At 42.8% G+C, this 9,907-nt stretch overlaps 2 pseudogenes; both read left to right on the top strand.

Moving 5' to 3' along the window:
* The first annotated feature begins 676 nt into the window (after positions 1-676).
* On the top strand, positions 677-2,619 carry LOC102470476 (heat shock cognate 71 kDa protein pseudogene; annotated as a pseudogene).
* A 3,734-nt stretch (positions 2,620-6,353) lies between these two features.
* Positions 6,354-7,023, top strand: LOC102482709 (histone H3.3-like; annotated as a pseudogene).
* The last annotated feature ends 2,884 nt before the right edge of the window (positions 7,024-9,907 follow it).

Raw genomic sequence — 9,907 nt, 5'->3', positions numbered from 1 at the left:
TTTTTTTTTTTTTACTATGCTTTGTTTTCCCAATTTAAGCATTTTACTTTCTTTTGAGTTGTTGATAGGTTCAGCAATTCATTAAAATATTTTTCTTGTTTGTTTCTTTAAATGGAAACATAAAACTTTTCCTTCTTGACCCCTCTGGAATTGAAAATTGGGAGTATTCTTATTTTTATGGCAGAAGTGTTATTTGCATAAGTTCAATAATGCTTGTTGCATTGAATCAGAAATTGGAAATACTTATTATTGGACAGTGCTTTGACTGGAATGTCATATCTGAAGATTAATCAGAAAACTATGGAACTGGGTCTCATTGAACGCAGGGGCTGCTGCAGAGGACAGTGTGTGAGCCTCGTGAGCCGAGGTGGGCCTACACGTTTAAGGGACCTGCAGTTGAAGGGACCAGCAGTTAACCTAATGGCTATGTCACTGGACTCCCATGTAGTGGACCGCGGTTCGCGTCCCGGACCCGGTGGCTTAAAACTCACGCTGGGCGTGTGTGCGTAAGTGCCCAAGATCCCAAGAGGAGAACGGAAGAGAGGGGATTGAGGCGTGGCCATCCTCCCTGGGGGTGGATTTCTCGCTTTCTGTCTCTCTGTCTCTCTCTGTCTGTCTGGCAAGCGCACGCACCTTATAGAAAAAAACCTCTCAAAAAAAAAAAAAAAAAAAAGGAACCTGCAGTTGGCATGGATCTCAGCACCAACCAATCCTGTGTGGGTGTCTTCCAGCACGGAAAAGTAAAGGTAATTGCCAACGATCAGGGAAACAGAACCACTCCAAGCTATGTCGCCTTTACCGACACTGAATGACTGATCAGTGATGCTGCAAAAAACCAGGTTGCAATGAGCCCCACCAACACAGTTTTTGATGCCAAGCATCTGATTGGACGCAGGTTTGATGACGCTGTCGCCCAGTCTGATATGAAGCACTGGTCCTTCATGGTGGTGAATGACACAGGCAGGCCCAAGGTGCAAGTGGAATACAAAGGAGAGACAAAAAGTTTGTACCCAGAGGAGGTGTCATCTATGGTTCTGACCAAGATGAAGGAAATTGCAGAAGCCTACCTTGGGAAGACTGTTACCAATGCTGTGATTACTGTGCCGGCTTATTTCAACGACTCTTACCGTCAGGCTGCCAAAGATGCTGGGACTATCGCTGGTTCAATGTGCTTAGGATCATCAACGAGCTGACTGCTGCCACCATTGTATAAGGTCTAGACAAAAAGGTTGGAGCTGAAAGAAATGTGCTAATCTTCAACTTGGGAGGTGGCACTTTTGACATGTCCATCCTCAATTGAGGATGGGATTTTTTTAGGTCAAATCTACAGCTGGAGATACACACTTGGGCGGAAAAGACTTCGACAATTGCATGGTCAACCATTTCATCGCCGAGTTTAAGCGCAAGCATAAGAAGGACATTAGTGAGAACAAAAGAGCTGTCCGCCGCCTTCACACTGCTTGTGAACGGGCTAAGCACATCCTCTCCTGTAGCACCCAGGCCAGTATTGAGATCAACACCCTCTATGAAGGAATCGACTTCTATACCTCCATTACCCGTGCCCGATTTGAAGAGTTGAATGTAGACGTGTTCTGTGGGCCCCTGGACCCTGTAGAGAAAGCCCTTCAGGACACCAAGCTAGACAAGTCACAGATCCATGACATTGTCCTGGTGAGTGGCTTTACTCTTATCCCCAAGATTCAGAAACTGCTACAAGACTTCTTCAATGGGAAGGAACTGAATAAGAGCATCAACCCTGATGAGGCTATTGTTTACGGAGCAGATGTCCAGGCAGCCATCTTATCTGGAGATAAGTCAAGGACATCCAGGACCTGCTGCTCTTGGATGTCACGCTTCTGTCCCTCGGCATCGAAACTGCTGGCAGGGTCATGACTGTCCTCATCAAGTGGAACACCACCATCCCTATCAAGTAGATGCAGACCTTCACCACCTACTCTGACAACCAGCCTGGGGTGCTCATCCAATTTTATGAAGGTGAGTGCACCATGACCAGGGATAACAACCTGCTGGGCAAGTTTGAGCTCACAGGCATACCTCCTGCACCCCGTGGTGTTCCTCAGATTGAAGTCACTTTCGACATCGGTGCCAATGGCATCCTGAACGTCTCTTCTGTGGATAAGAGTATCGGGAAAGAGAACAAGATCACCATCGCCAACGATAAGGGTCAGTCATCTGAGCAAGGAGGGCATTGAGCGCGTGGTCCAGGAGGCTGAGAAGTACAAGGCTGAGGACGAGAAGGAGAGGGACAAGGTGTCTTCCAAGAACTCCCTGGAGTCCTACACGTTCAACATGAAAGCGACGGTGGAGAACGAGAACCTCCAAGGCAAGATCAATGATGAGGACAAGCAGAAGATTCTCGACAAATGTAACAAAACCATCAACTGGCTTGACAAGAACCAAATTGCAGAGAAAGAAGAGTTTGAGCATCAGCAGAAGGAACTGGAGAAAGTCTGTAACCCCATCATCACCAAGCTGTACCAGAGTGCAGGGGGCATGCCAGAGGGGAAGCCCGGGGGCATACCTGGGGGCTTTCCCAGCGGAGGTGCTCCTCCATCTGGTGGCACTTCTTCAGGACCCACCATTGAAGAGGTTGATTAAGCCAATCCCGAGTGTAGATTATGTAGCATTGCTCCACACAGTAACATGTTGAAGGACCCCAATTTGTAGTGAACTCTGGCAGTCTTTTTTTTTTTTTTTAACTCTGGCAGTCTTAAAGCTCAGCTGCTATAGTGAATTACTGGGCATTCTCAATACTTGAATATGGAACATTGCACTTTATAAGCACTATATGGTAAGTGGAAAATGCAATGTCTTAAAACTATTTAAAATTGGCACCAAAAAAAAAAAAAGAAAACTATGGAACTAAGGTAGATCTCAAACAAGCCAACAGAAGCTTTTAGGAAGTTGGCCTAGCACAATAAATAGTTCTGCCTGGCAGGGAGGATTAGAGAAGCTATATGAAAGAATTTATAACATAAAATAACTTGGACTTTTCTGGCCCAGCATTGTAATTAGTAGAGATTGCAAAAGAGCAACCACACCAGAGGATTATCTTGAGAAAGACTTTGAAGGAAGAAAAAGAGACTGACCTTTGCTAGCAGATGGTGTATCACAGAATACGTGGTAGGCGGGGCTGAGTTGAGAAGGTTTATGCGTGACTTGTGTGCTGAGCATTTGCTTTTCCACAATTTGAGTAGTTGACATGTAAGTAGTTTCTCAAAAATATTTAAAACCATACTGTCTCTGTTGTTACAGAGTCACAAACAAAATTATACGAATTTTTTTTAAGAGGTTTTGACTATAGGGCGCGTGCGTTCGCCAGACAGACAGAGACAGAGAGATAAAAAGCGAGAAATCACCCCCTGGGGGGATGGCCACGCCGCAATCGCAATCCCTTCTCCTCCATTCTCCTCTCGGGATCTTGGGCACGCATGCACATGCGCCTGGCGTGAGTTTAAGCCACCAGGTCCGGGATTCGAACCGCGGTCGACTACGTGGGAGTCCAGTGACATAGCCATTATGCTAACTGCTGGTCCCCCAGCATGAGTTTTAAGCCACCGGGTCTGGGACGCGAACTGCGGTCGACTACATGGGAGTCCAGCGACATAGCTATTACGCTAACTGCTGGTTCCGAAATATTTGGAACATTATCTTTAAAATTCAGTATTTTGAAATTTTGAAAGTTGTTTATTAACTGTCAAGAACTATGGAGTATGAGCTAATATTTTTTGATATGTAAAGTAAATGTTTGAAAAAATGTAAAAATAAATAAATTAATGAAAAAGAAAAAATAATGAATTAAAATGTTTAGCTTTCAGGTTAACTGACTATATATGCTGACACATAAAAACTATAAACTTAGGTAATTTCTGTGTTTCCAGACAGTTTAAATACATATCATCTTAGGGACCAGCAGATGATGTTATGGTTATGTCACTGGACTCCCACTTAGTTGACTGCTATTTAAACTCAGGGACCTGGCAGCTTAAACTCATGCCAGGAACATGTGCGTGCATGCCCAAAATCCTGAGAGGAGATTAGAGGAGAAGGGATTGAAGCATGCCCATCCAGCCTAGGGGGTGGTTTCTCACTTTCTGTCTCTCTGTCTCTGTGAGTGTACATGTCCTATAGCAAAAATCTCTCTTAAAAAAAAAAAGAAATATATATGGTCTTTAAACATCTAACAGTGACTGTGTTCACTACTGGATTTTGCTGTACACCATATTTACCTTTTTCAGAATATTCCTATATACCTCCTGTTTCTACAGTTTCCATCTTCCTTGGTATAGGTCTTCCTGGCTTGACCACATTGTGGTGCCCTGTTCTCCTGGGACACTTACTAGGAGGTTCAGATTTAAGTATATGATCTTAGTTGGAGTCCTTTTTGAGACTCCAATGCTGGGAGGGAGAGATGGTTTTTTTTTGTTGTTTGTTTGTCTTTGCTATAGGGCATACATGCTCACTGGAGAGAAAGAGAAAAAGATAGAGATCGAGGGAAAGTGAGAAATCACTCCCTAGGAGAGATGGCTATGCCACAATCTCTTCTCCATTCTCTTCCTGGGATTTCAGGTATGTATGCACACATGCCTCATGTGTTTTTCAAGCTGCTGGGTTTGGAACTTGAGCAGTGCAGTTGGCCACATGGAATCCATGTGCCTTAACCTCCGTGCCACCTGCCAACCTGAGAGTTTCTTTTAACTAAGTTCTAAGGCCAAGAGGACATGAACCTGAGGGTACTGGCAGCCATTTTTTCCAGTTGCATAAAGTTATCTTCAGTTAGAAAAAATGAAAGTATTCTCAGCCCCAAAAGCCCCAACCTTTCCCAGCCAGCCAGGGGCACGGGTACATGTGTGCATTCAGATCAACCTGGGAACTCAACCTTAATCTTCCATCTGGTTTCCGGTATTACAGAGCATCGCTCTACTGCATCTAACCCTTCAATTCATTTTGAGTTAGATGCTGTATATGGTGTAAGGTAAGAGTCCAGCTTTATTCTTTTGCATGTTCATATCCAGCACTGTTTATTGAAAAGACTGTCATTCCCCTTAAATGACTGTGGCATCCTTTGAAAATCATTTGACCATATATGCAAGAGTTTATTTTTTGGTTATTTTATACCATTGGTCTATATGTTGTCTTCATGCTATTACCACGCTATTTTGATAACTGTAGACTTGTATTTTCTTTTCTTTTCTTTATTTCTTTCTTCCTCTCTCTTTCTTTATTTCTTTCTTCCTCTCCCTTTCTTTCTTTCTTTCTCTCTCTCTCTCTCTCTCTCTCTCTCTCTCTCTCTCTCTCTCTCTCTCTCTCTCTCTCTCTCTCTCTCTCTCTCTCTCTCTCTCTCTCTCTCTCTCTCTCTCTCTCTCTCTCTCTCTCTCTCTCTCTCTCTCTCTCTCTCTCTCTCTCTCTCTCTCTCTCTCTCTCTCTCTCTCTCTCTCTCTCTCTCTCTCTCTCTCTCTCTCTCTCTCTCTCTCTCTCTCTCTCTCTCTCTCTCTCTCTCTCTCTCTCTCTCTTCCTCTCTTTCTCTCTTTCGCTCTCTCTTTCTCTCTTTCTTTCTTTCTATTGCAAGAGAGTATGTGTGCTTGCCAGAGAAAGAGAGAGAAAGTGATAGAAGGTTCACCTGCCCAGTTGAGCATGGTGATACTGCAATCCTTTTCCCTCCATCCCGATTCCTGTCAGGATTTTGGGAACACATGCTTATATGCCTGGCATGTTTTTGAAGTCGCCAGGCCAGGATTCAAACTGTAATTGGCCAATGGGGTTCAGCTCCCTTAACCATTGTGCTATGGGGCCAGCCTGTAGTAAGTTTTGAAACCAGAAAGCTTAAGCCGTTAAACTTTTATTCTTCTTTTTCAATATGGTTTTGCCTGTTTAGATTCCCTTGAGAATTCATATGTATTTTAGGAAGGATTTTTCTGTTTTCTTAAAAAAACATCATGGGGAAGGGGGGGACCAGCAGTTAGCATAATGGCTATGTTGCTGGACTCTCATGTGGTCGACAGTGGTTCGAGTCCTGGACCCGGTGGCTTAAAACTCACTCTGGGTGCGTGTGCATGCGTGCCCACCCAAGATCCCGAGAGGAGAATGGAGGAGAAGGGATTGCAGCGTGGCCATCCCCCTTGGGGGAGTGATTTCTCATTTTCTATCTCTCTGTCTCTCTCTGTCTGGCGAGCACACGCGCCCTATGGCAAAAAGCTCTCCAAAAAAAAAAAAAACCATCATTGAGAGTGTTCACAGCTGCCGCCAATTGGTCATCGCTTTCCAAGGCCAGCGCCGCCTCTGGCTCACCGAGTTCCAGCCAAAGAAGTGGGGTAAGTGAAGAGGTCTCTACCATGGCTCATATAAAGCGGACAGCCCTCAAATCCACCCGCGGTAAAGCACTCAGGAAGCAATGGGCTACAAAAGCCGCTTGCAAGAGTGCACCCTCTAGGGAACCAGCAGTTAGCGTAGTGGCTATGTCGCTGGACTCCCACGTAGTAGACTGCCTTTCGCGTCCCAGACCCGGTGGCTTAAAACTCACGCCGGGTGTGTGTGCGTGCGTGCCCAAGATCCCGAGAGGACAATGGAGGAGAAGGGTTTGCGGTGTGACCATCCCCCCTGGGGGGTGATTTCTCGCTCTTTGTCTCTCTGTCTGGCGGCGCCCTATAGCGGAAAAAATCTCTCCAAAAAAAAAAAGAGTGCACCCTCTACTGGATGGGTGAAGAAACCTCATCAATACAGGCCCGGTACTGTGGCACTCCGTGAAATTAGACGTTATCAGAAGTCCACTGAACTTCTGATTCGCAAACTTCCTTTCCAGCATCTGGTGCGAGAAATTGTACAGGATTTCAAAACAGAGCTGCGCTTCCAGAGCGCGGCTATTAGTACTTTGCAGGAGGCAAATGAGGCCTATTGTTGACTTTTTTGAAAATACCAACCTGTGTGCTATCCAGGCCACACGTGTTAACAATTATGCCAAAAGACATCCAGCTAGGATGCCACATACGTGGAGAACGTGCATAAGAATCCACTATGATGGGTTCATTCTCAAAAAAAATTTTTTTTTCTCTTTTTCCTATTATTGGCAGTTCTGAACGTTAGATTTTTTTCCCCCATGGAGTCAAAAGGTACTTCAGTATATGATTGTAAGAGGAAAATAGGGGACAGAAGTTGGGTATTGGCAGTTTTTCCATTTTCATTTGTGTGTGGATTTTTAATATAATTGCGGGGATGTAAAGCATTAATACAAGTCAAAATGTTTTGATGAACACATTTTAGCAGTTCAAATTTATAATGATTATAAATAAACCTGTTAAATTTTTCTGGACAATGCCAGCATTTGGATTTTTTAAAGACAAGAACATTTCTTATTGACAGAAAAAAAAAAAATTATTGAGGAGGACCAGCAGATGACGACGTAATGGCTACATTGCTGAACTCCCATGTAGTCAACCGTGGTTTGTGGCTTGAAATGCATGCTGGGTGCATGTGCATGCATACCCAAAATCCCAAGAGAAGAAGGGATTGTGGCATGGCCATCCCCCTGGGAGGTGATTTCTCTTTCTCTCTGTTTCTTTGGCGAGTGCATGCATCCTATAGCAAAAATCTCTCTCTAAATAAAACAGGGACCAGCAGGCGGCATGATGGTTAAGGGCACTGGATTCCCACGTGGCTGACTGTAGTTCAATTCCTAGATCTGGCAGCTTGCTCTCTCACTTTCTGTCTCTCTCTCTCCCATTCTCCCTCTCTTGCTCTGTCCCTCTCTGGTCAAATTAAAATAATAAATAAAGTAGAATAAAATAATTATAAAAAGAAAACACATCATGGGCAGGGAGCGGCAGATGGTATATTGGTTATGTTGCCGGACTCCCACATGACTGATCACAGTTTAAATCCTGGACCCAGTGGCTTGAAAATCATGCCAGGCACATGTGCATGTGTGCCCAAGATCCCAGGAGGAGAATGGAGGAGAAGGGATGCAGTGTGGCCATCCCTCCTGGGGAATGACTTCTCACTTTCCTCTCCCTGTCTCTGGCTCTCTCTCCAGTGAGTGCATATACCCTAAGGCAAAAACCTCTTTTAAAAATCTTGAGATTGATTGCAAGAAATCTGTAGATTGCTTTGGGTAATATTAAAATCTTAATAATATTAAGGTTTCCAATCCCTCAATACAGGACATCTTTCCATTTATTTCTATCTTCCTTAATTTCTTTCAGTAATATTTTGTAATTTTCAGTGTTTAAATCTTTTGCCTCCTTAGTTTTAATATTTTGTTCCTAAGCATTTTATTGTTTATTTATGCTGTTATAAATGGAATTGTTTCCTTAATTTCCTTTTTGTATTGGCCACTGTTAATGTATAGAAATGCAACTGATTTTTTAAAAGAGATTTTTGTCTTAGGACATGTATACTCATCAGAGAGAGACAGAGAGAGAAAGTGAAAAAACACCACTGGGGGGATGGCCATGCTGCAATCCCTTCTCCTCCATTCTCCTCCTGGGATCCTTGGCACACACGCCTGGCTTGATTTTCAAGTCACTGGGTCCAGGACTTGAACTGTGGTTGACCATGTGGGAGTCCAGTGATGTAACTGCTATGCCATCTGCTGGTCCCTACAACTGATTTTTTTGTATGTTGATTTTTTTTTGTTTTAATCATTTATTGATTTTTATATTTTCCCACAAACATTTACTTTACATATCAAAAAATTTTTAAACCTACTCCAAAGTTCTTGACAGTTAATAAACAACTTTCAAAATTTCAAAAAACTAATTCACACATAAACCTTCTCGATTCAGCCCTGCCTACCAAGTATCTGCTAGCAAAGGTCAGTCTCTTTCTCTTCCTTCAAAGTCTTCCTCAAGATAATCTTCTCATTGTGGCTACTCTTTTGTAATCTCTACTGATTACAAAGCTGGGCTGAAAAGTCCAGGTTGTTTTATGGTACGAATTCTTTCACATAGCTTCTCTAATCCTCTGCCAGACAGAACTGCTATGGTGCCAGGCTATCTCTCCAAGAGCTTCTGCTGGCTTACTTGAGATCTACCTTAGTTTCATAGTCATCTGGTTTAATCTTCAGATATGACATTCCAGTCAAAGCCCTGTCCAATAACGAGAATTTCCAATTTCTGGTTCAAGGCAACAGGTATTATTGAACTTATGCAAATAACCATTCTGCCACAAAATAAGAATACTCCCAGATATTTTCAATTCCAGAGGGGTCAGGAAGGGAGAAAAGTTTATGTTTCCATTTAAAGAAACAAAGAAAAGAAAAAATATTTTAACAAATTACTGAACTTATCAACAGCTCACAAGAAAGAAAAATCCTTAAATTGGGAAAACAAAACATAGTAAAGAAAAAATCAGTAGTGTTTTACTCAAAAGTCATAAAATTCTATTTCATCAGTTCAGTCTTATGTAATTAATCTCTTCTGTTGAGTCTGCAGTGTCACTGTGGTCTGATCTTTCCATTTAAATCCTGGAAGTTAACATTCAATGTTATTGATATTTCTTGTCCCTAGCATTAAGTTGGTCATTTTCTTGGTTGCTTTTTGCGCTTTTATTTCTGTGTGTGTGTCTTTAGTTTTCCTACTGAAGCACTCCTTTCAGAACTTCTTGAAGCGCTGGTCTGGTGTTGGTAAATTCTTTCAGGTTTTGTTTATCTGAGAATGCTTTCATTCTTTCTTTCCATATGAAGGAGAATCTTGCCGGGTATATAATCTTGGTTGAAACTGTTTTTCACTTAACACTTTGAATTTATTTTCCCATTATTTCCCTTCTGTCATGTTTCTGATGAGACGTCTGAGGTTAGCCTGATGGGATAACCTTGATAAGGAACCTGACCTTTCTCTCTTGCCAATTTTAGTATCTTGTCTTTGTGGATTTTGCCAATCTGGCTATGATGTGC

This window comes from Tupaia chinensis, unplaced genomic scaffold (genome assembly GCF_000334495.1).
Source record: "Tupaia chinensis unplaced genomic scaffold, TupChi_1.0 Scaffold000023_1, whole genome shotgun sequence".
In the NCBI taxonomy this organism is placed as follows: Eukaryota; Metazoa; Chordata; class Mammalia; order Scandentia; family Tupaiidae; genus Tupaia; species Tupaia belangeri.
Note: the sequence above shows the minus strand (reverse complement) of the source record. Positions and strands in the feature narration are given on the sequence as shown.